Raw genomic sequence first — 22,364 nt, forward strand, 5'->3', positions numbered from 1 at the left:
GTCTGTACTGTACCCCCATATCACCTCCACCTCTTGGAATCCCTTGTATCTTTCAAAACTCTGCTCAAGCAAATCCTTTAACACGAAGCTTTTCCTGATCCCCTCAGCTGCTAGTACATCCCCCAATTTCCCTTATATTCATTTTGTCTGTTTTGTGTATATATGTACATATACATTTATGTGTATACCATATATAGTACATATACATATATACTACATAGTGCATATACAGACATACATAATACATACACACATATATAATCAATCAATTAATTTACCCAAATCAACAGCAAAACAGAAATCAGAGAATGTATGCATGTACTATGTATGTATGTATGTATGTATGTATGTGTATGTACAATACATGTTATCTCCCCAGGTAGAATATTAGTTCCTTGAGGTCAGGAATTCTTCCTTTTTATTTTTGGTTTTGTATGCCCATCACCTAATACAGTCCCTGGAACATACTAGCTACTTAATAAATGCTTGTTGATTGATTATAGCTGCCTGCTAAGAAAGTACATATGGACATTCTTGGGGAGACAGAAATATCTCTCTATACCCTTAGCTGCTCCTAGGATGGTCCAGCCCTTCCCTCTTCCCTTTTCTTTTGTCACTTGATATTACTACCCAAAGACCTTCTCCTCCTTCCTCCCCCTGCCCCACTGCCCGCCAGTGCCTACCCTAGGAGAGATAATTCACTGGGGACACAAGAGGACTGGCTGGGGTCAGGGGAGCTCTGTATGTGTATGTGGGTGAAGAGTAGCTGGGGGGGGAGACATTTGATCAGAAGACTGGGCTCCTGAAAGGTCTTAGAGCGGCTGGGCAAGCTCCGCATCCCAGATCTTGAGCTCAGCCCTTTTCTTTAAATAAAAAGAATGACATCATCCTAGTGCTGAGAAGCCAGCCAGAAGGCAGGCATCGCAGCATCGCAGGGTTTAGAGCTATAAAGCATCTCAGAGATCATTTCACTAAACGCTTTCATTTTTTAGAGAAGAGGGTACCAGGATCTGGAGAGGTGAAGGGACTTGTTCAGGGTCACCTAAATGGTATGAAGCAGAGCCAGGATTCTAATTCAAGTCTTTGGATTTAGGCTCCAGTGCTCCTTCCATTAAAGATGCCTTGAAGTGAACCAGGAGATTGCTGATAGAGGGAAAGGAAGATGGAGTAGAGGGTGGGGTGGGGAAAGGGGAAATGCAGCTGAGGAACCCACTCTGGAGAGGCCTGTGGGGAGGGATAACATATGTAAAGTATTTAGCACAGTGTCTGGCACATAGTAGGTACTTTTTTTTTTTTTTAGTGAGGCAATTGGGGTTAAGTGACTTGCCCAGGGTCACACAGCTAGTAGGTATTAAGTGTCTGAGACCAGATTTGAACTCAGGTCCTCCTGACTCCAGGGCTGGTGCTCTATCCACTGCGCCACCTAGCTGCCCCAACACATAGTAGGTACTTAATAGATACTTGTTCCCTTCCTTTTCCCCCTCGACTGGTAGAACAGTTAGAGAATCACAGACTTGTTCGGTCTCGATGGGCCCTTCAATTCAATCCAATTCAAAGAAACCTATATTAAATGCCTCCTATATGCAGGGCACAGAGTGCTTTGGAGCTCTTTTAGTCCAACCTCCTTGGTTTGGAGGTTTTGAAAACTGAGGGGCCCAGAGACATGAAATGACTTACCGCAGTTACGTGAGAATGAGGGCCAGAGCTCAGTGCTCTCTGCAGTACACTACGGGGCCTTTTGAGGTATGCATGAGACAACATAAGGGAGAGGGATAAGTCAATCTCTCTGAAGTTTCTGAGGCTGAGGGAGGACCAGGGTCCCTTGATCTAACTCCAGTGATGTGTTTTCACGGGATCCTCCATTTCCCAGACCCCCACCCCCAATCTTCCTTTGGGACAAACTAATGGGACCACCCCATACCTTAGCAACCTTCACCAGGACATTTCCCTCTGGTTAAATTCCCCTCAACCTTATCCCTGCCCCCTCTCACTGACCAAGTACCAGCTGCATACCTAGACTGTGAAGACAGGCCAGGCCTCTGCCCGGCAGGTTGGTGGTCAGATCATCATTCTAGCCTCCACCTCCTCTGAGGGACCCAGACTAAAACTCTCAGCCTGCCTGCCCTAGGTGGCACAGTGCACAGAGCACTGGACATGAAGTCAAGAAGGCTTAAGTTTGAATTCAGCCTCAGACACTTAGTAACTATGTGACCCTGGGTAAGTCATCTACCCTTTATCTGCTTCAGTGTCCTCATCTGTAAAAATAAGGATAATAAGGGGCAGCTAGGTGGCACAGTAGATAAAGCACTGGCCCCGGAGTCAGGAGGACCTGAGTCCAAATCTGGTCTCAGACACTTAACACCTACTAGCTGTGTGACCCTGGGCAAGTCACTTAACCCCAATTGCCTCACCAAAAAAAAAAAAATGAGGATAATAAGAGCCCCACCCTCTCAGGGCTGCTTCAAGGACTGAATGAGATAATATTTGTAAAACATTTTGCAAACCTGCTCGCTATCGTTATCATGTTCCCATCCCCACCCCAGCTTATTCCGGAGGTATCTGTCACAGTGGGCTCTGCATCTCCATCCCTCCCAACCTCCCTCTGAAGCAGCTGCAGGTTCCTAAGAGCCTCCCTCGGTTTTGTTTTCCCTTCTTTCTTCCTTCCTTCCCTTTCTTTGTTGCTCAAGCTCCCTGCAGCTTCCAACTCCTGCTGTTTATCCTCCCCTTTGCCTTTGCTCCCACTCCATCAACACCCTCTCCTCAGAGCCCTCTCCTTCTCCCCCTCTGAATTGTGACACCCTTTTCTCATTCTCCCTCCATCCCTGTTCTCATCCAGCCCCTTTCTCCCTTTCTTTGGTTGTCTCTGTCCCCTTTTCCATCCTTGTCTCTCCCTCTCTCCATCCCTGGCCCCGTCTCTGTCCCCAACCCTGCTGACCATTAAGCTAAGTTCTTTCCCATCTCAAGTGGATGCAATCTGAAGAGTATCCCTTTGCTAGATGGTTGGATTCGACCAACTCTGGGCTCCTTGACTCTCAGCAGCAAGGAGGCCAGGGGACTTTCTTCCTCCTACCAGTTCAGCCCCAGGGCAAGGCTCTGTTCATCTCTAAACCAGTCACTCTCCTCGGGAGCCTACTGAGGCTCCTTCACAGCCCAGGCAGAGACCTCAATGTCCTTCCCACTGGGGCCAAATCTTGCCTCTCTCTGCTTCCTGAGCAGGGGGTGTGTGGGCTGAGGGCAGAAGGCACATCTTGCCTGTCATCTGGAGAGACGTTTGCACAAAATGTTAGGCTTGTGGCTGTGATTCAGCTCCCTTAGTGTCTGGGCTACAGAATCAGGATGTTAGGGGCATGGAGTGAAGGTGATGGGAACGGTGCATAGAGATGATGGAGATGTCCGACGGGGATAATGGGAACATGGCTCGGGCATGATATAGATGGATGAGGATAATGGACAAGATGAGGATGATGGAAAACATTGTATGGGGGTGTTCAGGGATGGCAAATGGGCTAGTTTCAGAATTATTTTTGTAGTAAGAGCATGTCTGACTGACCAATGGTATTTCGATACCAGTTCTCTGACTCTGAGCCCGACTTGCTCTGGTACTCCCTGCATAAGAACAAACAGTTCCCTGTTTGCCTATTTGTGGTCGATCTGCATGGTGTCTACTGAGCTGCTTGGGGGTAGAGAGGTGTGAGGGTCAGAGAGGGGATTGATTATCATGCGGACATTTTGTGGGACTAGTGATTTAAACAGGAAATCCAATACATGCCCCATGGAGGCGGTCCAGCCCTCAGACGGCATGTCCAAGTAAGCAGGAAGGCCAAGATTATTTCACAGGATCATAGCTCTAGAGCGGGGTGGGGGGGGGGAACCTCAGAAACCGACTATTCAAGCTCCTTTATTTTACAGAGGATAAAACTGAGGCCCATGGAAGTCAAGTGACTTGCCCAAGGTCATGTTGTTTATTGATCTCTCTTCTTGGATACCCTAGGACTCCACTCAGAGCCTGCATTGAGGAAGGAAGGAATCGATGGGCTTTGGAGAAATAGGGTGGAGAGAGAGATCTTTAGGTCTAAGAAGAGAGGAATAATTTCTTTACCCTTCATGGTGACCCCAGAAAAGATAGTTTAAACAAGAACTAGTCACTCATACTTTTCTTTCCTATTCTGAACAAAAGAAGGAAAAATAGGTACTAGCACACACACACACACGCACACACACACACACACACACTCCCTCAATTCCCACCATGATGTGTTTCTCTCCAGGATGCCAGGAGATCTCTTCAGCCCTACAGATAACAATAGATGTCTGCCTTCAACCCTGGGCTTGGAAGTCAGTGATCATTGATTCCTGTAGACATTGGGAATGGAGGGGAGGGGAGAAGAACTGGGCAGTAATTTATATCTGGGATACTTTCCTTGGGGGCCAGGGCTGAGCTAAGGAACAGGGGTGGCCCAAATGCCTGGAAACTTTCCAGCTAGTGGCCTGACAACATGGGGCTGTCCTTGACCATTTCTAGGAGGTCCACTCCAATCTGTTGTTCTCTCTAACCTCTGTAGCACTAAGACTAATCACCATGTGCTGGTAAGGTGCTTGGAGATCCCCCAATGAGCATCACTGTGTGGGTGAAATGGGCTGTTGTGTTCCTGGTGGGTGCGTGATGATGACAGGCTCCCACCCAGCAGAGCCGTGAACAGAAGGGATGAGCCGGCAGTATCTTTAAATAGCTCTTTGCTATGTCTCGTTCACAGAGCCCTGGCCCCCTTGTCTAGCTGGCCAAAGGAGTCACGGTGTGAGCCTCAATAAATAGGTTGGGAACAGAGTTGAGGCTGGGGGAAGAAGATCGGCTTACCCCTCCCCAACACAAACACACACACACAAAGCAACACCTGCTGGTCACAAAAACACCTGCCAAGTAACACCCATTAATCACTGTACCCGAGACACAACATCCCACTTCCATCCTGGGTGGAGGGGCTGGGGGTGGTGCAGGATCCTGGAAAACTCCTGAGGATTTAGAAGGAGCCAAGAGACAAGCTCCCCTTGGAACTTATTCTTGGCAGCAGGAGGAGGAGCAGGAAGCACTAGGCTGGATAGGAAGGTCTCCCCCATGAAGCCCGGGGAGCCGTCCTGTGGTACGCTGAGAATGGACACATACACCCCCAAGTGTTTCAGACAGGATCTCAGAGCTTGAAGGCCCCTTAGAGATCATCCAGACCAGAAGCTCTTAGCTTTTTGTTCATCACAGACCCCTTGTTAGTCTGATAGAGCCTATGGAACCCTTCTCAAAAAGACATCTTTAAACATATAAAATGCATAGGATTACAGAGGAAACCAATTATACCGAAATACAGTTAGCAACAATCACAACCTCACAGGGTTGTGAGGATAAAATGAGGTGCTATATGTAAAATGCTTTGCAAATGTTAAAGTCCTATATAAATGTTAGTTATACTTTATTATTATTATTATCATTAATAATAATAATAGGATTAGAAAAAAGAAATAGTTATCAAAATATTGTTTAAAATAAGTTCCTGGACCCCAGGTTAAGAATCCCTTGTCTAGACCTTCATTGTACAGATGAAGAAACTGAGGATCAGATAGGATAACTGATTTGCCAAAGCTCACAGAGCTAGTTAATGGAAGAGCTAGGACTGGGACCGAAGTCTCCTGAGTTCAAGCCTAGATCTGTCCTCTACAAACCACTAACCTAAATCAGGAATCTCAAAAGATATAGGCTCAGGCAGCTAGGTGGCACAGTGAATAAAGCACCAGCCCTGGATTCAGGAGGACCTGAGTTCAAATTTGGCCTCAGACACTTGACCCTTAGCTATGTGACCCTAGGCAAGTCACTTAACCCTCATTGCCCCACAAAAAGAGAGAGAGAGAGAAGATATAGGCTCCCTCTTTTCCCCCATCACATCAAAGCTTTGGCATAACTCTACTGCACCTTTCCTCCCAGGCCTTTTTCATAAACTCCCTAGGGGAAGGAAAAGTCTGAGAAATGTGAGAGAAAGGTGATAATCATTGCCCCTCACAATCTTCCCTGGCCCAAAGCCAGGGGAGCCCATGTGCCTTGTAAGATGCTGATTTTCAATTTATATTTGTTGATTAATTAGTTGACAATGTTCTCCCTTTCTCCTCCAATTTAAAAAAAAAAAAACTATTTTTAAATGACCCTAGATGGAGACTTCAGAAAGAGGTCCTAGTTTTGACCAGTAGTCTCTGATAGGACTTCATTCTGTCAAATATATAAATAGTCATCCATCATCCTCCTCCTCCTCCTCATCCTCACTACTGAATGTGACTGTACACAACACTAGTCTCAGAACCACATAAGTTGGGCATTCCAGAGTCCCTACCCTCTACTAGCTTACAATCTAAAAACACACACACACACACACACATACACACATACACACACACACGTGTTTAGGGTATTCGGGTGACAGTGGGGTATAGTGGGAAGAACATAGATTTCTACTACAGGAAATGAGACTTGAGTTCTAATCCTCGCTCTACCACTAAGTCAGTCTATTCACTCTCTGGGTCTCAGTTTTCCGATCAATTAAATAAACAGGTAGAATGAGTGGATCTCCAAAATCCCTTTGAGTTCATAGCATCCACTATACGTCCCTATTGAGCCAACACATGAAAATTCAATGATGTCTCCATGCCACATGAAGGTTGGAGGAGGAGATAAAGCCATGGCTGTGGGATCCCCAAAGCATCCTGGTGACTGCTAGGCAGTTTGGATTGGATTTGGAGGTAGAAGACAGGTTTATGTCTCAACTCAGCGATTTACAACCTGTCTCCTTTAGGGACAAATTATTTCATCTCTCTCTGCCTCAGTTTTCTTATCTATAAAATGAAATTGTTGGACTGGATAATCTTTAAAAGTTTCTTCTTCCTCTAGATCACTTGATTCTAGGACCCTGGTCCCATCTGCTGGGTCACAGGTAACAAAATTGCTTTCCCCATTCCCCACCCCCAGCCTGGCAGCTAGAAGTGAAAACAGGTGAATGACATGCACTGCCCCAATTAGAGTGGCTTCAGATTATTGAGGGCCAGAGTGGAGTAGAACAAACTCTAATCTCCACACCCCCCCCCGTAGGGAACCCCCCATAAATCTGTCTCCCCACAGGGACCTCAAGCTAAATGCCAAGAACTGCAGTAGGCTGACTGCTGGGGACATTAGCCTGAGCCTGTGAGAAACAGTGCATGACTCAGCACTGGAGAGGGGACATCCATCACCCTGGGCAATTCTGGAGAGGGAAGAGAACCAGAAGGCCTTTCTGAGGACAGCTACTGTTAAAGAAGGATGTCTCTTTTACCCTGAACACAGAATGCCTTGTGATAGGAAAGTAAAGGGGATCCTGAGGTTGGAGGGGGTGTTGGATGTGGGGAGGATAGGGCCTGTCAGATCAGGGAGAGGTTGAGGGACAGAGAAGGGATGGGCTCACAGTCCACAAAACTGCACAGGGTATAGACCCAGGGGAATACAGGCTGTTCACTCAGTTCTGGAGTTTTAGAAATGGGGAGGAGGGGAAGGGAGAGAGAGAGAATAAGATAGCTTTGAAGCTTAAAGGCCACAACTTTAGGATTTTAAAAGGGGAATACCACTTTATATTAAGCATATAGAATTCATTACCCCCCAAGACTTCTTTCAGGCTGAAAATAGAAACAAGTTCAAGAAGGGTTTAAATAAATTAATGAGTGACAGGTCCCTAATGGGTTATTATAGGAAGTTAGGGATGCTGAGGGTACCTCTCTAATTTTGTGAGGTCACTCCCATGGCTGATAAGTTCCACAGCCTCTAGTAACTCTCCTTTTGTGCCCCAATGTAAGCAATTCCACACCGATCTTCTATTCAGCTCCCTTCTGAGTAAGTGGGTTTCCCCTTAACTGAGGCTCCCAAATCCAGACTGCATCTCTCTCCTGGGCTGCAATTCAACATCACAGCCTGCCTGCTGAACATCTCAACCTGTATGTCCACTGGGCATCTCAAACTCAACATACCCAGAATGGAAATCATCGTCTTATCCCCTAAATCTACCCATCTTCCTAACTTCTCCTGACGCCTAGGTTGCCAACCTCAAAGTCCCTTTCATTCTCCCTTACCCCACCCCATCCCGTGTCCAATCAGCTGTCAAGTCCTATCAATTCTGCCTCACGATATATCTCAGAATACACCCCCCTCTCTCCACCCACACAGCTACCACTCTAATTCAGGCCATCATCAGCTGAACTAGACTATTTCAATGACCTCTGAATCCAATGTCTCCAGTCCATCCTTCATACAGCTATTACATTGTGATTTCTAAGGCACAGGTCTGACCACGTCATGCTCCTACTTAAGAATTTTCAGTGGCTCCCTATTGCCTCTTACAGAAAATACAAATTACTGTTTGACATCTAAAGTCCTTCACAATCTGGCTCTAATTTATCTTTCCAGATTGTTCTCATATTACTCCCTCTACACACTCTCCATTCCAATGAAACTAGCTTCCTTGCTATTCCTATTGCCCAATATTCTAGAAACAGGGAATTTTACCTATATTAAATTGCTTGCTTTCTTTTTCTTTTTTTAAATTTTATTTTGAATTTATGAAATAAAACAAGCATTTCCATAACATAGTATAATACAAAAATGGTTGCACATGAAACTACAAATCTATTATGTACAACTTGCTATTCCTTTTAAATATATAATAAAGTTATCATGTAAATTTCTTTTTTCCTTCTTTCTCAATGAGGAGGGTGGGAAGGGAGAAAGGGAAAGAATTTGAAACTCAAAAATTTTAAAAAACAAATGTTAAAAACTATTTTTATATGTAATTGGGGGGGGAATTAAAATTTAAATTAAAAACACATGGAATTTTAGAGTTGGAAGAAACCTCAGCAGCAATATAGCCTAATTCATGTCTAAAACTAATTCCCACCATAAAATACCTAATAAGTGGTCATCTAGGTATGAATCCCTTTAATGAGAAGGAGCTCACCACCACTAGAAGTGACCAATTCCATTTTTGGACAACTAATTCTAATTGTCAGAAAGTTTCAGGGGCAGCTAGGTGGTGCAGTGGATAAAGCACGGGCCCTGGATTCAGGAGGACCTGAGTTCAAGTCTGGCCTCAGACACTTGACACTTACTAGCTGTGTGACCTTGGGCAAGTCACTTAACCCTCATTGCCCCATAAAAAAAAAGAAATTTTCTTCTGAAATAAAACTTAAATTTGTCACTTTACAACTTCCATCCATTCATTGCTCCTGATTCTTCCCCTTGGGGATAAGCAGAGCAGATCTAATCCTCCTTCTTGGGGCTGCCTGGGAAATGCTCAGACAGCTATCATGTCTCCCCTGGATTTTCTCTTCCCTAGACAAAAAAAAAACCAAAACCTTCCTTTAATGGAATTTCTCGTGACACAAATTCACAGATATAGATATAGGTGATAGAGAGATGGATGGAGAGATAGGTATCTGTCTCCTCTATTAGAATGTTATCTCCTTTCTGGGAGAGATTGTTTCATTCTTTGTACTTCTATTCCCAGAGCCTCATATGAGGCCCAGAACATAATAGGCTCTTAACAAATGCTTTTTAATTGATTGTCTAACCCTAACCTCCCCTACCTTCTACCTGTGAGGCTAATTTTTTTAAATGTTAGTGTAAGACTTTATACTTTCACCTAATGAATTCCATCATATTAAATTCAGCCCAATGTTCTGGCCTGGCCAGATCTTTTGGGATCCTGACAAGCTTCCCAGTGTATCAGTCTTCGAGCTCTGTGCCTTCTGCAGATTTGAGGAGTGTGCCATCTATGCTGTTAGCCATCTTCTTCCTCATCCCGACATCCTCAGCTTGTATCCCAATCCAGGATGACCTCCCTTCCTCACCTCTGTCTCTTAGAATCCCTAGTTCCCTTTAAGGCTTGGTTCAAGTGCCAACTTCCGTAGCTGTTAATGCCCAAACCTATTCCTTCAAATTTCCATTTTATTTACTTAGTATAGCTTTTTGTGTCTACTGACCTAAATATGCCTTGTTTCCTCTCAGTAGAGCATCAACTCCATGAGGGCAGGGACTGTGTATCTTTCTTTGTATCCCTGGTGCAGAGCAGAGCAGAACAGAGCAGAACACAGTGCCAACGCGTAGCTTAATAAACGTGGGACTGAATTGAGGGCAACAACGCTCTCTGAATCTTATCTCTTCTCTGTTTGACAGCCCTTCAGCTCTCCCTTGGGGACAGATGGCTCTGCTTGGGGAATGTTTGCTGGGGGCTGGGAAACTTTGTTTGCTGATTCACGAAACAGCCAAGGATGTTTCAGCCCAGACCTGCTGATTTGCATATGTTCCGGTTTTCTGAGTGTTTCCTTTCCTACCTTTTTTTTTCTCCCCCACCCCTTCAATATAGCTATTTTTGCAAGGTCTTCATTACTTCCTAATTATTCATATTTCTCCCATTTATTTGTCTTGTTAAATACAGAATTCCACCAGCAGCTCACTTTCTCATCTGTTTTAGATGCATCGTTAATGTTATGCCCTAGCCATTCACCAAGCAGGTTTCACAGGTTCTGCATAGCCTAGAGAAGGAATAGGCAACCTTCTCTTCCAGCCTGACCTCTTGCTGGTCCTACCAGGCCTTGTTTATGTGGTGGCTGTGCCTCCCCCTCCCTCCTCGTCTCTCCCAAAGTCCATGATTCTCCTTTCTATGACAATCTCTCTGTGGCCCTTCTCCCTCCTTCCCTCCTTCCCTCCCTCCATGGTTCTCCTCCTGTCAATGGCTCTCCTCTCTCTGACAATACTTCAATGGTTCCTCCCTCTTTCCTCATGGTTCCTCCTCCCTCTTCCCTGCCAGGTTCTTCCTCCTCTCCCCTCTCCTTCCAAAGCTCCCTCCCTCCTCGCCCTTCCCCCTCTCCGTGTTTTCTCTGTGTCTTGGTTGCCTACCCATCTCTGAGTAGTTCTTTATGAGTCACATTGGGTTCTTCTTGTTCCACACATTTTCTCCCGAATTATAATCTGTTGTTCCTTAATTGTGCTGCGTCTCTCTCTCAATCCTCTAGCTCTGCGGCTCACTCTGGATGTTAATACATTTTCCCAGAGCGCTGCACAGTCCTCATTAAATTTCTTAATCCCCGACAATTCGCTTCCTTAAAGCCTAACAACCTCACAGGCTGCAGCAGCCTGTGCTGCGGCCCCCTTCTCCTGGCACCAGATTGAGGCAGCTCAGGCCCCCAGGAGCGGCGCCTCTGATTTCTCTTGTTCACATGTTGCTGTGTTCCCTTTCCCTCTCATCAATGCCATGTACCCCTGGGGTGGTGTGATTCCCTTGTTCCCTAGCCTGGGGTTCCCTGCTCCACACATGCTTCGAGCTTAGCAATGTTAGTCCTTAGCCCCCAGGAGGGACAGCAGGTTTATCAAGGGCCAAGCAGGCTGCTCGTGAAGCCTTGGATGCCTCTACAGTCTTCCAGACTGGGCCCAGCCCCCCACATACACACATAGCCGCTGTCACTGCTGAGATTTTCATCCTGATTTCCCAGCTCCCAAACGAGGTCTGTCCCTTCTCCCTCAGCAGCCCTGATATAGCTGCCTACCCCTTTAAACCTCCACCTAATTCCTTTCCTCTTCTAGCCTACCCTCCAGGCTGGTCACATCCCTCCTGCCTGCCTTCAGCTGATTAGGAGATGAAGTCACATATTCTCATCTCCAGGCAGCTGACCTTGATGTTCTCACTACTTTTTCCCCTTCTCCTCACCTCACATCCCTGCCAACCCCTACCCCTTACTCTCCTTTCTGAGCTAAGAGTGATCTCTTCTTGTTAACTGTGCTGTTCTGGGTCTAGTGGAAACCACCAAGGTTTCCGAGAAAAGGGAAGAATGATTTAAAGGGCAGGTTGTTTGGACATAGTTTACAATGTAAACCAGTAGGAGTCAGCAAGTCAACAAAAATGTATTAAGGGGATAACATAGCATGGCTAAGTCTTGGAGATACAAAGGCAGGAATACAGTACTTACTCTCAAGGAACTCACAGTCTAATGGAGGCAAGATGACATGTAGATAAATAGGTATATGCAAGTTAAATAGAGAAGATGAGAAGAAAATTTCCAGAAAAAGAAATTTAGCCAATCTTCCCACCATGTCAGACTCTGAGAACTGATGTTATGACCACCCGGAGCTCCCCAGATCTGAGGCAGGCTGCTCTAGAACCCTGTCCCAGCAGCTCTGCTCCCTGCCACTGCAGTGATAGGATTTAAAGCAGAAAAGACCTTCCAGATGTTGAATAGGTGAGAGATTTTCTCACTTAGAGACTCCTTTTTGCCTGAGAAATTTTTATGCAAGCCCAGGTATATAGATATATAAAACTCTTATACGCAACCTTTTACTGTCACCAAATTTTTCATGACCCCCACATTCAGTTACATGACCCCATATGGGGTTGCAACTCACAGTTTAAGAAGCTGTCGGGGGCAGCTAGGTGGTACAGTGGATAAAAGTACTGATCCTGGATTCAGGAGGACCTGAGTTCAAATCTGGTTTCAGACACTTGACACTTACTAACTGTGTGACCCTGGGTAAGTCACTTAATCATCATTGCCCTGAAGAAGGAGGAGGAGAAGGAGAAGGAGGAGGAGAAGAAGAAGGAGAAGGAGGAGGAGAAGAAGAAGAAGAAGAAGAAGAAGAAGAAGAAGAAGAAGAAGAAGAAGAAAGGAACTAGTTCAACATTGTCATTTTATAGATGGGCAAACTGAGGCACAGGATGGGAAAGAAATCTGTCTGAGGCTAGTGAGGTAGCAAGTAGCAGATCTGGGATTAGAATTGAGGAGAAAATCCTGTGCTCTTTCCACCACTGCAGGTTTATTGTACTGATTGAACCTGCCCTAGTGATGCTTCTAGTCTTGCTGGGGAGGCAGGACTTGATCACTCATTTCCGGGTGATTAGAAAGCAACTGTATCAGTCAGACATGGGACTGGCTGAGTTCAGGCTTGAGCCCAGGGGAGAACTTGCTCTGATCCCTCTTTTCCAGAGTGAGGAGGAAACAGTAGATGCCTGAGCCAGAGGTTGCTCAGCCTGGATGCCGGGAAAGTAGAAGTTTAATAAATGTTTGTTGATTGATTGATTGATTGATTATCCAAGATCCTGATCATTTTTTCCAGGTTAGTAATCCAGGGGATAAACATTTGGGAGATGAAGGATAACCCAGCTGGTGCCTTTCCCATTGACTTCACTCCAGGAACTGGTGGTTGAGAATGCTCACCCACGAGGATTCCAATTTTTAAAAATTCTCTACTGGGGGAAATCTAAGGGGGAGGAGATGAGGCAAAAACTCTAATGAGGTACTTTTCTAGTCTTCTTGCAACTTTCAGGAAGAGGAAGAGGAAGAAACATATACTTACTGTTATGGGCCCAGAGCACCCCAGAAGTTCTCTGGGGTACATCAAAGAACCTTCTCCTTGAGAAACTAAACCAAAGGACAGAGATAAGTGGAACCGGATCGTGACAGAACTAGCTTCAGGAGCACCACCCTTCATTCCAGCCTCCCTCACCCCTGGGGAGATAAGATCAAGTGTGGCTGCTGCCTTTGTGGCCTGAGGAAGAGAGAGATGGCTTGAGAGATCCGCAGTCATCCCTCACCCAACTCCTCCAGCCACAAGAAGCAGGGGATGGTCCTCCCTCAATAAGGGAACTTCCCACAGTCAGATGATCACCTCATTGGACCACCATCAGACCTCTATAAAAGTATCTGCCTGTCTCCTGCTGGAGGAGACTGGTATCTCAGAGCCATGCTCTGTGCCATGCCTTTCTCCCCATGAGAACAAGTCCAAGGATTTCTCTCTTGGTTTCCCTTCCCCAGTCCCTAAATAAACTATTATCTTATTCTATTGAATTTATGTGCAAGAGGGTATAATTCTTTAAAGAGGAATTCCTAAGGACCCCAAACCCCCTACCCCATTTACCCCACAACACTTACTACTCTAATAACCAAAGTGTGTGAGTGATGATGGTGCCGAGGAAAGTAAAAGTTATTGAGAATTACCCAAATTTATAAAAAGTCCTTCCAATTCTTCAATATCTCTCCTGCCCTCTGTTATTTTTCTCTGTGTGTGCATATGTCCCTCTGTCTGTCTGTCTGTCTCTATCTCTGTCTCTGCCTCTGTGTCTCTGTCTTTGTGTCTGTGTGACTCTGTCTCTCTGTGTCTATCTCTGTCTCTGTCTCTGTCTTTCTCTGTGTCTCTCTGTCTGTCTCTCTCTGCTTCTGTCTGTCTGTCTGTCTCTATCTCTGTCTCTCTCTCTGCCTCTCTGTCTCTATCTCCGTGTGACTGTTTCTCTGTGTCTATCTTTGTCTCTTTCTGTGTCTATCTTTGTCTCTCTGTCTCTCTGCCTGTGTCTCTGTCTAGCTCTGTGTGACTGTCTCTCTGTGTCCATCTCTGTCTCTTTCTGTGTCTCTCTGTCTCTGTGTGTCTCTCTGTATCTGTCTCTCTCTCCCCCTCCTCCCTCTCTCTTACTGGGCAATAGACACCCAGCATCTGCAGAAGAGCCCCTGGGCCTGAAGCTCTGACCACACTCTTTCCACTAGGTGCCTTCCCATAGCTCCAGCTCCCTTTAAAAACATACAATCATCCATCTCCATAACCCCTCCCTGTGGCAGGTAAGTGAGGATTATTACATATTAAAATCTGCAGCTCCCTTCTAATAGGGCACTCCTGGAGAACACAACAAATTACTGTGCCCCCCTCCCCTTACTGGGGAATAATCATTAGTGCCACAGGAAGTTCTAAACAAGTGATTAAATCATTATGAGGAAGGGCACCATGAGCCTGCTTCACCATAAAGCATCAAACATACATTAAGAAAAAGCACCTGTGAGCTGTGAGATAGAAGTAGAAGAGGGGGGAATCCAGGAATCTCCATGGTTCTTAGCCCCCCTGATGAAAGAGGGACAGATCCAGCTGCAATTTATATAGTTGGAACCCTGTGAGACCATCTTCTCTACCCTGGAGCACAGAGGCCCAGAGAAAGGAGAACCAGAGGTATTATCTATACCCCTTACCTCACCATTTCTCAGCCATGTTCCTCAACCTATACATTGTCCACACCTCACAGCCTGATTGGGCCCCTGTCTTGACTCCACCTAAGCCTAGTCCCAGTCTCACCATTGACCCCAATTCAATCTAGCCTGACAACAGCCTTGTAAACAGTTGGTTTCCAGATTCAAAGAAGACAGGCATGGTTTACACTCACCAAAAATCCATCCGATTATAATAAATTGATATCGGAATGAAGAGTCCACCAAGGACATGTGCAACTCAGTAACATAACCACCCTGGGTTCCCTTTGTCCTTATTCTGGTGTACATCACAACATGGGGAGGCCCAACCAGGACATAGGCACCTCAGCCAAGCCTTGCAAAGTGACCTTGAGTGGCTTCTTGGGCCACCCTCCCCCTTCTCTCTAGGGTACATTCCTTTGTACTCCAGAATAAACAAGCTATTCTGGTGCCTTTTGCAACTGCACCAATCCAGGATAAGAAAACCCTCTGCCAATTTGAATATGCCAATTAGAAGTATGCCAGATAAGAATAAACAAACAGGCTGATATGATTTCTTTATTTACCTATGGATTCATGAGTCACTCTGACCCCTTCCCTTATCCCTCCTTCCCTCCTTCGCTCTGAGACATGGGGATAAAATTCTGATCAGATTTTCTCAACCTCCAACATACATCCTAACCCACACCCCAAACTTGAATCTATGGCCATGCCCCACTTTGAGTTTTTGTTGAAGAAAATTTAAAAAAAAGAGAGAGAGAAGGACTAAGCAAGAGAAGAATAACAATTGCTGACATTTATGTATTCTTTAAGGTTTGCAAAGGACTTTACATACATTATCTCATTTGACCTTCAACAACCCTGTGATGTAGGCTCTTCAAGGATTATTATCATTTCTATTTAACAAATGAATAAAATGACACTGTAAGAGGTTAAGGAAATTTTCCTGGTAACATCAGAAGCAGGATTTGAACCCAGGGGTTTCTTGACTTCAAAGTTAACTCTCTATTCCCTGAATGCATCATTTGCCCTGGTCAGTCTGGGCCTTTGCTCAATTTCCCATGCTTGGAATTACCAGTCTTCACCTGTTGAATTCCTTCCCATCCTCTAAAGCCCAAACCAAATACTACCTCCTCCATGAAGCCTCATTTATCCCTTTTCTTTTCTTTCTTTCTTTCTTTTTCTTTTTCTTTTCCCAGGGCAATGAGGATTAAGTGACTTGCCCAGGGTCACACAGCTAGTGTCAAGTGTCTGAAATCAGATTTGAACTCAGGTCCTCCTGAATCCAGGACCCGTGCTTTATCCACTGTGCCACCTAGCTGCCCCCTATTTATCCCTTTTCAACTTTAGACATCACTGGACCCTCTGCTTATACTTCTCTTATGCACTTAAAAGTAATATGCATCCAATTTATGTATTGGTGTCTTTTCCCCCTACCAAATGTAAACTCAGTAAATGGAGGGACTTCAGTTACTTGTACTTTATATCTCTCCTCCCTCCACCCCCATCCCCTTGCCCCGGGCCTAGCTCAGTGTTCTGCACCCAATCAGTACTCAACAAATATGTGCTGAAAAGGTGAATAAACGGGCTCTATCCCAGATTCTCCTGTGAACTGGCTTTGTGACTCACTTGTCTCCAAACCTCAGGTCCCTTCCTCCTCTCACAGTCCATGGTTCTATTTCTGGCACTGAAAGCCCTTTGTAACCAGGCTCCAAACTATCTTTTCAGCCTCATTATATGTTACTCCCCTTCATGTGCTCTTCAGTTCAGCCAATCTGTCCTCCTTGCTGTTCTTCACACAGGACACTTCATTTCTCTTATCCATGCCTTCCCCCATAACTTGAAGGCCTCCTCTCCTCCCCTCTGCCACCTAGTTTCCCAAGTGGCCCTGTGCCACACTGGATTTGCAGTTAGAGGAACCAGATGGGAATCTTGCACCACACGAATAAACTTGGGCAAGTCACCTTCATTATCTGTAAAATAAAGAGGGTTGAATTAGATGACTGCTAAGGCACCTTCTAGCTCTAATATGGTAATCCAGTGACCTTTGAGGGGGCCCACCTCCTATTCCCCAGGACTCTTTGGGAAGAGGAAAAAAAATTGTGTATATCGACATCTGCTTAAGGACAAAGGGAAATACCGTGGTTCAGAGACACCAGTTTCTTCCTATAACACTGTTCACTAAAGACAGGGGTTTCATACCAGGCCTGAGTGTATTGGACTCTGTCCAAGGGCACTTTGGGGCTAAAGTTCCTTATACAGCAGTGCCATGTGGTGGACTTTTTATCAGGCTGCCTAGATTTACCTGTCTATCTCTGTTTAAATAGCCTGGAGATAGAGTATTAAGCCAGCCTCTATCCATGCCTCCTTCCGCAGAACTCAAGCTTACCCCCACCCCAGGACTCAGAACGTTTTCTGTTGCTATTTGTGGGTTTCCTTTGAAGATCTCTGCGTAGGTACACACACTTTTTTTGTTTGGTGTCTGACTCTTTGAGACCCCATGGACCATAGCACACCAGTCCTTTCTATCCTCCACTATCTCCTGAAGTTTGTCCAAGCTTATAGTCATTGCTTCCATGACACTAACTATCCATCTCATCCTCTGCCGTCCTCTTTTCCTTTTGCTGCCAATCTTTCCTAACATCAGGAAACACACACACACACACACACACACACACACACACACACACACACTTCCCCAAACTAAGATCCTCTTTCCTGGCCTTAGGATTCCAGAAGGTAGGCATCTAGGGAAAGAAGGGTACACTGGGGATCTTGGGAGACTTGGTCTGGGCCTTGGCTTCTGCGGTGACTAATGTGCAGGGTACTTAGGAGGTTGTGGTAAATTATTCACACAGTTTCTGTGAATTATTCACACTGTTATTATTTATTTTTCAGATGTGCCTGCGGCAGAGCCTCCAGGCCCATGTTCAAAGAATGACATAACTCCTGACTCTAGATTGTCTCAGTCCATAGAGACCTGCCTGGGCTTCTTTCCTGGTCAGCTACAAGACTAGTTCCCTTCTCAGGTCCCACTGACTTGGCAGAAGGGGGTGAAGGGAGGAACAAGTGCTGTGGTCTGAGGAGGCCTCCCCATCACAGCCACGTGCCCATAGGCCTGCCAGCTTGCTTCTCCCTAGGCACCTGTTTCCATACATCCCCCTCAAATGCCCCCTACTCTTCCACTCTTATACCCAAATAGCTTCTTGTCCATGAGGCTGAGCTCCCCTCATCTAGGTATGTGAATATGTCCACATGTAGAAATATACAACTACCAAATGTCAGTATTGTCTGAAACCACAGAGATGATAATAATAATAATGATTAACATGTATATAACACTTTTAGGTTTTTAAAGCACTTTACATGTTGTCCCATTTGATCCTCACAAGAACTTTGTGGCATAGGGGTCATTATTATTCCCATTTTACAGATGAGAAAACAGACTGAGAGAGGTTATATGACTTGCCCCAGGTCACACAGCCAGTAAGTATCTGATAAGTGATTTCAGGTCTTCCTAATTCCAAGTCGAATACTCTATCCACTTCACTATCTAGATTGTAGAAGTAACATGATACAGTGGGGGGAAAAAATGTTGGCTTTGAAATAAGAGGCCCCAACTTCAAATCTCACTCTGATGTTTAATATCTGTCTGAATGACATTGGGCAACTTATTGAATTTTCCTGGGCCTCGGTTTTCTCATCTGTAAAACTGAAATTTAAAAAAAAAAATGGAAAACTGAAATAGACGGTTTGGACGGCTTCTGATATCCCTTCTTGGGGGCAGCTAGGTGGTACAGTAGATAAAGCACTGGCCCTGGATTCAGGAGGACCTGAGTTCAAATCGGACCTCAAACACTTGACACTTACTAGCTGTGTGACCCTGGGCAAGTCACTTAACCCCCATTGCCCCACCCAAAAAAAATGCTGATATCCCATCTTAATACTTCATTTTACGGGTGAAGAAAATAAGGCCAAAAGAGAAGTGATCAGTATAATGTCACAGAGCTAGTAACAGAGACCTTTAGGACCCAGGCCCCCCTCTAGGGTCCAGTGTACATTCTCCCATACCATATTGTCCCTGTATGTGTCCATGAGCTCCTCTACACATGTCCAGTATTCATTCGGATACATTTATCCTGTGTGTCTCCGTGTCTCTGTGCCCACCTACACTGGGTCAGTGCCCTTATGTTCGCACACAAGGTTCGTGGGGATTCATGCTGTTACCTTGATGGTTCCTGTGGTTTGAGCTGTGAGTGGGAAGGTGGGTGTTCTTGCTGGTAATATGTCCTTGTCTGCTTGTCCCCACTAGCCTTTACACCCTCCTGGGCTTCAGACCCTGCAGCCGTGGGCAGGATACACCCAGCAGCTCTCCCTTCTTGTAGACACAAGGCAGAGCTGGTGTCTCCATGGCAACCAGAATCCAGACCAGCCAGGGCTTGGCAGATCAGGGCCAACAACCTGGATTTCCCTCAGAGGTGGAGATGTAGCCCTTGCCTACTGGGAACTGCAGACTTTCCCTATATGCATGGAAATCCTACGGCCACCGAGCAAGCAGAGGGTGAGGACAGATACACAGACCCTGCCAAGGCTGGGGTGGGCCAGACAAGCTCTGTACCCAAAGTTCCATTCTCTGGAAGACTAAACTTGTAGACTCACCCGGAGTTCCAGGACATAGTAGTGAAGTTCATAAGCATGGAGCCGTGTAAAGAGGGTTTGACGGAGAATCTCAGCTACTGAGCTGGAATGCTTCTGCTGCTGCCTACTCCCTGTATGACCTTGGGCAAGTGCTTGAGTCTCTCGAGGAACCAGCTTATCTGGAAAATGAGGGGCCTGGATTAAATGATCTCTCAGGTTCCTGTTGGCTTTAAATATTCCATCCTATGAGAACTGCACTCTGCCTTTTTTTCCAAGGACCAGCTATCAGTCCCTGCCCTCAAAGCTGTCTGTCCTTCAGAAAGTAAAATCTTTTCAATTCATTCACCAAAAAATATTAGTAATTTAGTTCTTATCCTTCAGAGGGGAACTTGCACCTTGAAAGAGGTTTCTATCAGACAGGGCAATGCTTAACCTGAAGAAATTAATTACTAACTGTGGAATTTCAGGCATTAGGGAGAAAAGATTTCTCTAGAGGTAGGGTGGGGTTTCCCTGCTTCCTTCAAATCATGATAACCTCCAGTCCCTAGGAGTGAGGCTGGCCTAGAGACTGGGGCCTAAACCCTCCTTTCCACCCACGTCATAGCTAGCCACTTCACAGAAGCCTATTCCTCTGGTTCTAGGTGCCTCGCTTCCTCAAAGTAGAAATGAAGAAATCCAGCTGTACTGAGTCATCTAGGGCCCAGGAAATCCAGGTTTATATTTAAACCCCAAAGCGGCTGCCTCAGCAGGCTTCTGGGTTGCTCCTCCTGCTATCTTATCTCCAAGCACCTGGACCCACAGTTCTCCAAACTCTCTATTCTCTCTGGAAGGAATCACTAAGTAGGGCAGGGAGGGGAACCTACTAAGGCTAGAACCCCTGAGGGTCAGACCCCTGGTCCTAGCTTATTATATTGGTGTCCTTGGCTGAACTGGTACCATAGAGAAAACATATCCTCGTGTGTGTTAGGGTGTGGTGTGGGGGAAGGGAGGTAGTCCCAGACATACAACATCCAGTGTGTGTGTATATGTATGTGTGTGTGTGTGTGGAGGGGGGGATGTCCCAGATCCCGGCTCTGTAACCTCTAACACAGCCCCAGCCACAAGCCCAGTCTCAATGTGAGAGCCAGTTTATACTCAATCACCCCTTTCTCCTAAACCCTAGAAAGACCTGGGGCAGAGGGTGGAGAAAAGTCCCCGACCCTTCAAACCCACCCCCTCTCTCTAGCCATTCAGAGGCCTGTGTTTTCTGGTCCTTCTGCTCCTGGCTGATAACTGAATTAGTCGTCAAACAGGTTCTCAGCTCCCAACTTCCCGCTGGTCCTGAGCTCCCTCCTGCCTCCCCACCGTCAGAGGGACCTTCAAAGCTAGCTCAGAGCTGAAGTGTATCTGGTACCCACAGCTGGATTAAGCTGGTATCCGGAGGCTGCCTCTGAATGGAGGAAACTCCTCCTGAAAGACATCAACAATGTAGCCAATCCAGCTTCCTCTCAATGGGGCGCCTGGCTGATGGAAGGAAGGGCCTTCAATGGGATGCGCTGTCCTTTATCCCAAGGAGGTGGGAGGGGGGAACTTAGAGATACCTCCCTTTGTGGCTATACAGCTGATGCAAATTCTGGGCAACCACCGAGGCTGCAGGGACCCTTTTTCTATACTTACTTCTTGGAGGGAGAGGAAGGGGAGAGCACAGGGAGGGGCCTTTGGGATTTAAGGGGCAGGGGACATTGGAGTTGAAGCCTGGAAAGACCCAGTGGCTGAGATGGGATTCCTCACCTGCCCAATGGTAAAAGAATTAAAGGGGCAGGGCAAGGAGGGAGCTATGAAGGCCTGGGCCTGGGCTCAGGTAAGAGCCATAGGCACAGAATGAAAAGACAGACCTCCTTTTAACACCTGGGACATCCAGGGAAACAGGAGTAGCACCAAGTGTCCAGGGAAATGGAGATGACTATCACACGTAGGATAAGGAATGCTGAATTGGGAATCAGGAACTGGGTACAAATTAGATCTGCTCATTATTTATCTGTTTTGCCCTTGGGCAAAGGTTACTTTGGGCATAGAGTGTTGGGCCTGGAGTCAGGAAGACCTGAGTTCAAATCCTCAGATACTTACTAGATGTATGACCCTAGGCAAGTTACTTAACCTCTATTTGCCTTAATCTATTGGAGAAGGAAATGGCAGACCACTCCAGTATCTTTGCCAAGAAAACTCTTTGGACAGTATGGTTCAAGAAGAGTTGGATGTGACTGGACAATTGAATCACAAAAGTTACTTCACCTGGCAGTGACTCAGTTTCCTCATCTAGAAAATGAAAGGGTTGGGCTAGATTGATCTCTAAGGTCCCAGCTCTATATCTTATGATTTGAAGAATTTCAGTCTGTGTCCTCCTCCTCACACAGATACAAATTTTCATGTTCCCATTCTAAGCCTGCTGGAACCTTTGGGATGGTTCCCTTCTTCCTGTCTCACTTCTTCTGAAATCTGCAAGGCAGTAGTACCCTTTGTCAAGACCTTTTGATGGATCTATAAGCCATCAGAATCCAGTCCCAGTTCTCACTCTGTTGCTCCAAACACTCTCTCTCTCTCTCTCTCTCTCTCTCTCTCTCTCTCTCTCTCTCTCTCTCTCTCTCTCTCTCTCTCTTTCTCTCTCTCCTCCCCTTTACTGCCTAATGAAGCCCTTTCTC

The sequence above is a fragment of the Dromiciops gliroides genome, chromosome 2 (assembly GCF_019393635.1).
Source record: "Dromiciops gliroides isolate mDroGli1 chromosome 2, mDroGli1.pri, whole genome shotgun sequence".
Lineage (NCBI taxonomy): Eukaryota > Metazoa > Chordata > Mammalia > Microbiotheria > Microbiotheriidae > Dromiciops > Dromiciops gliroides.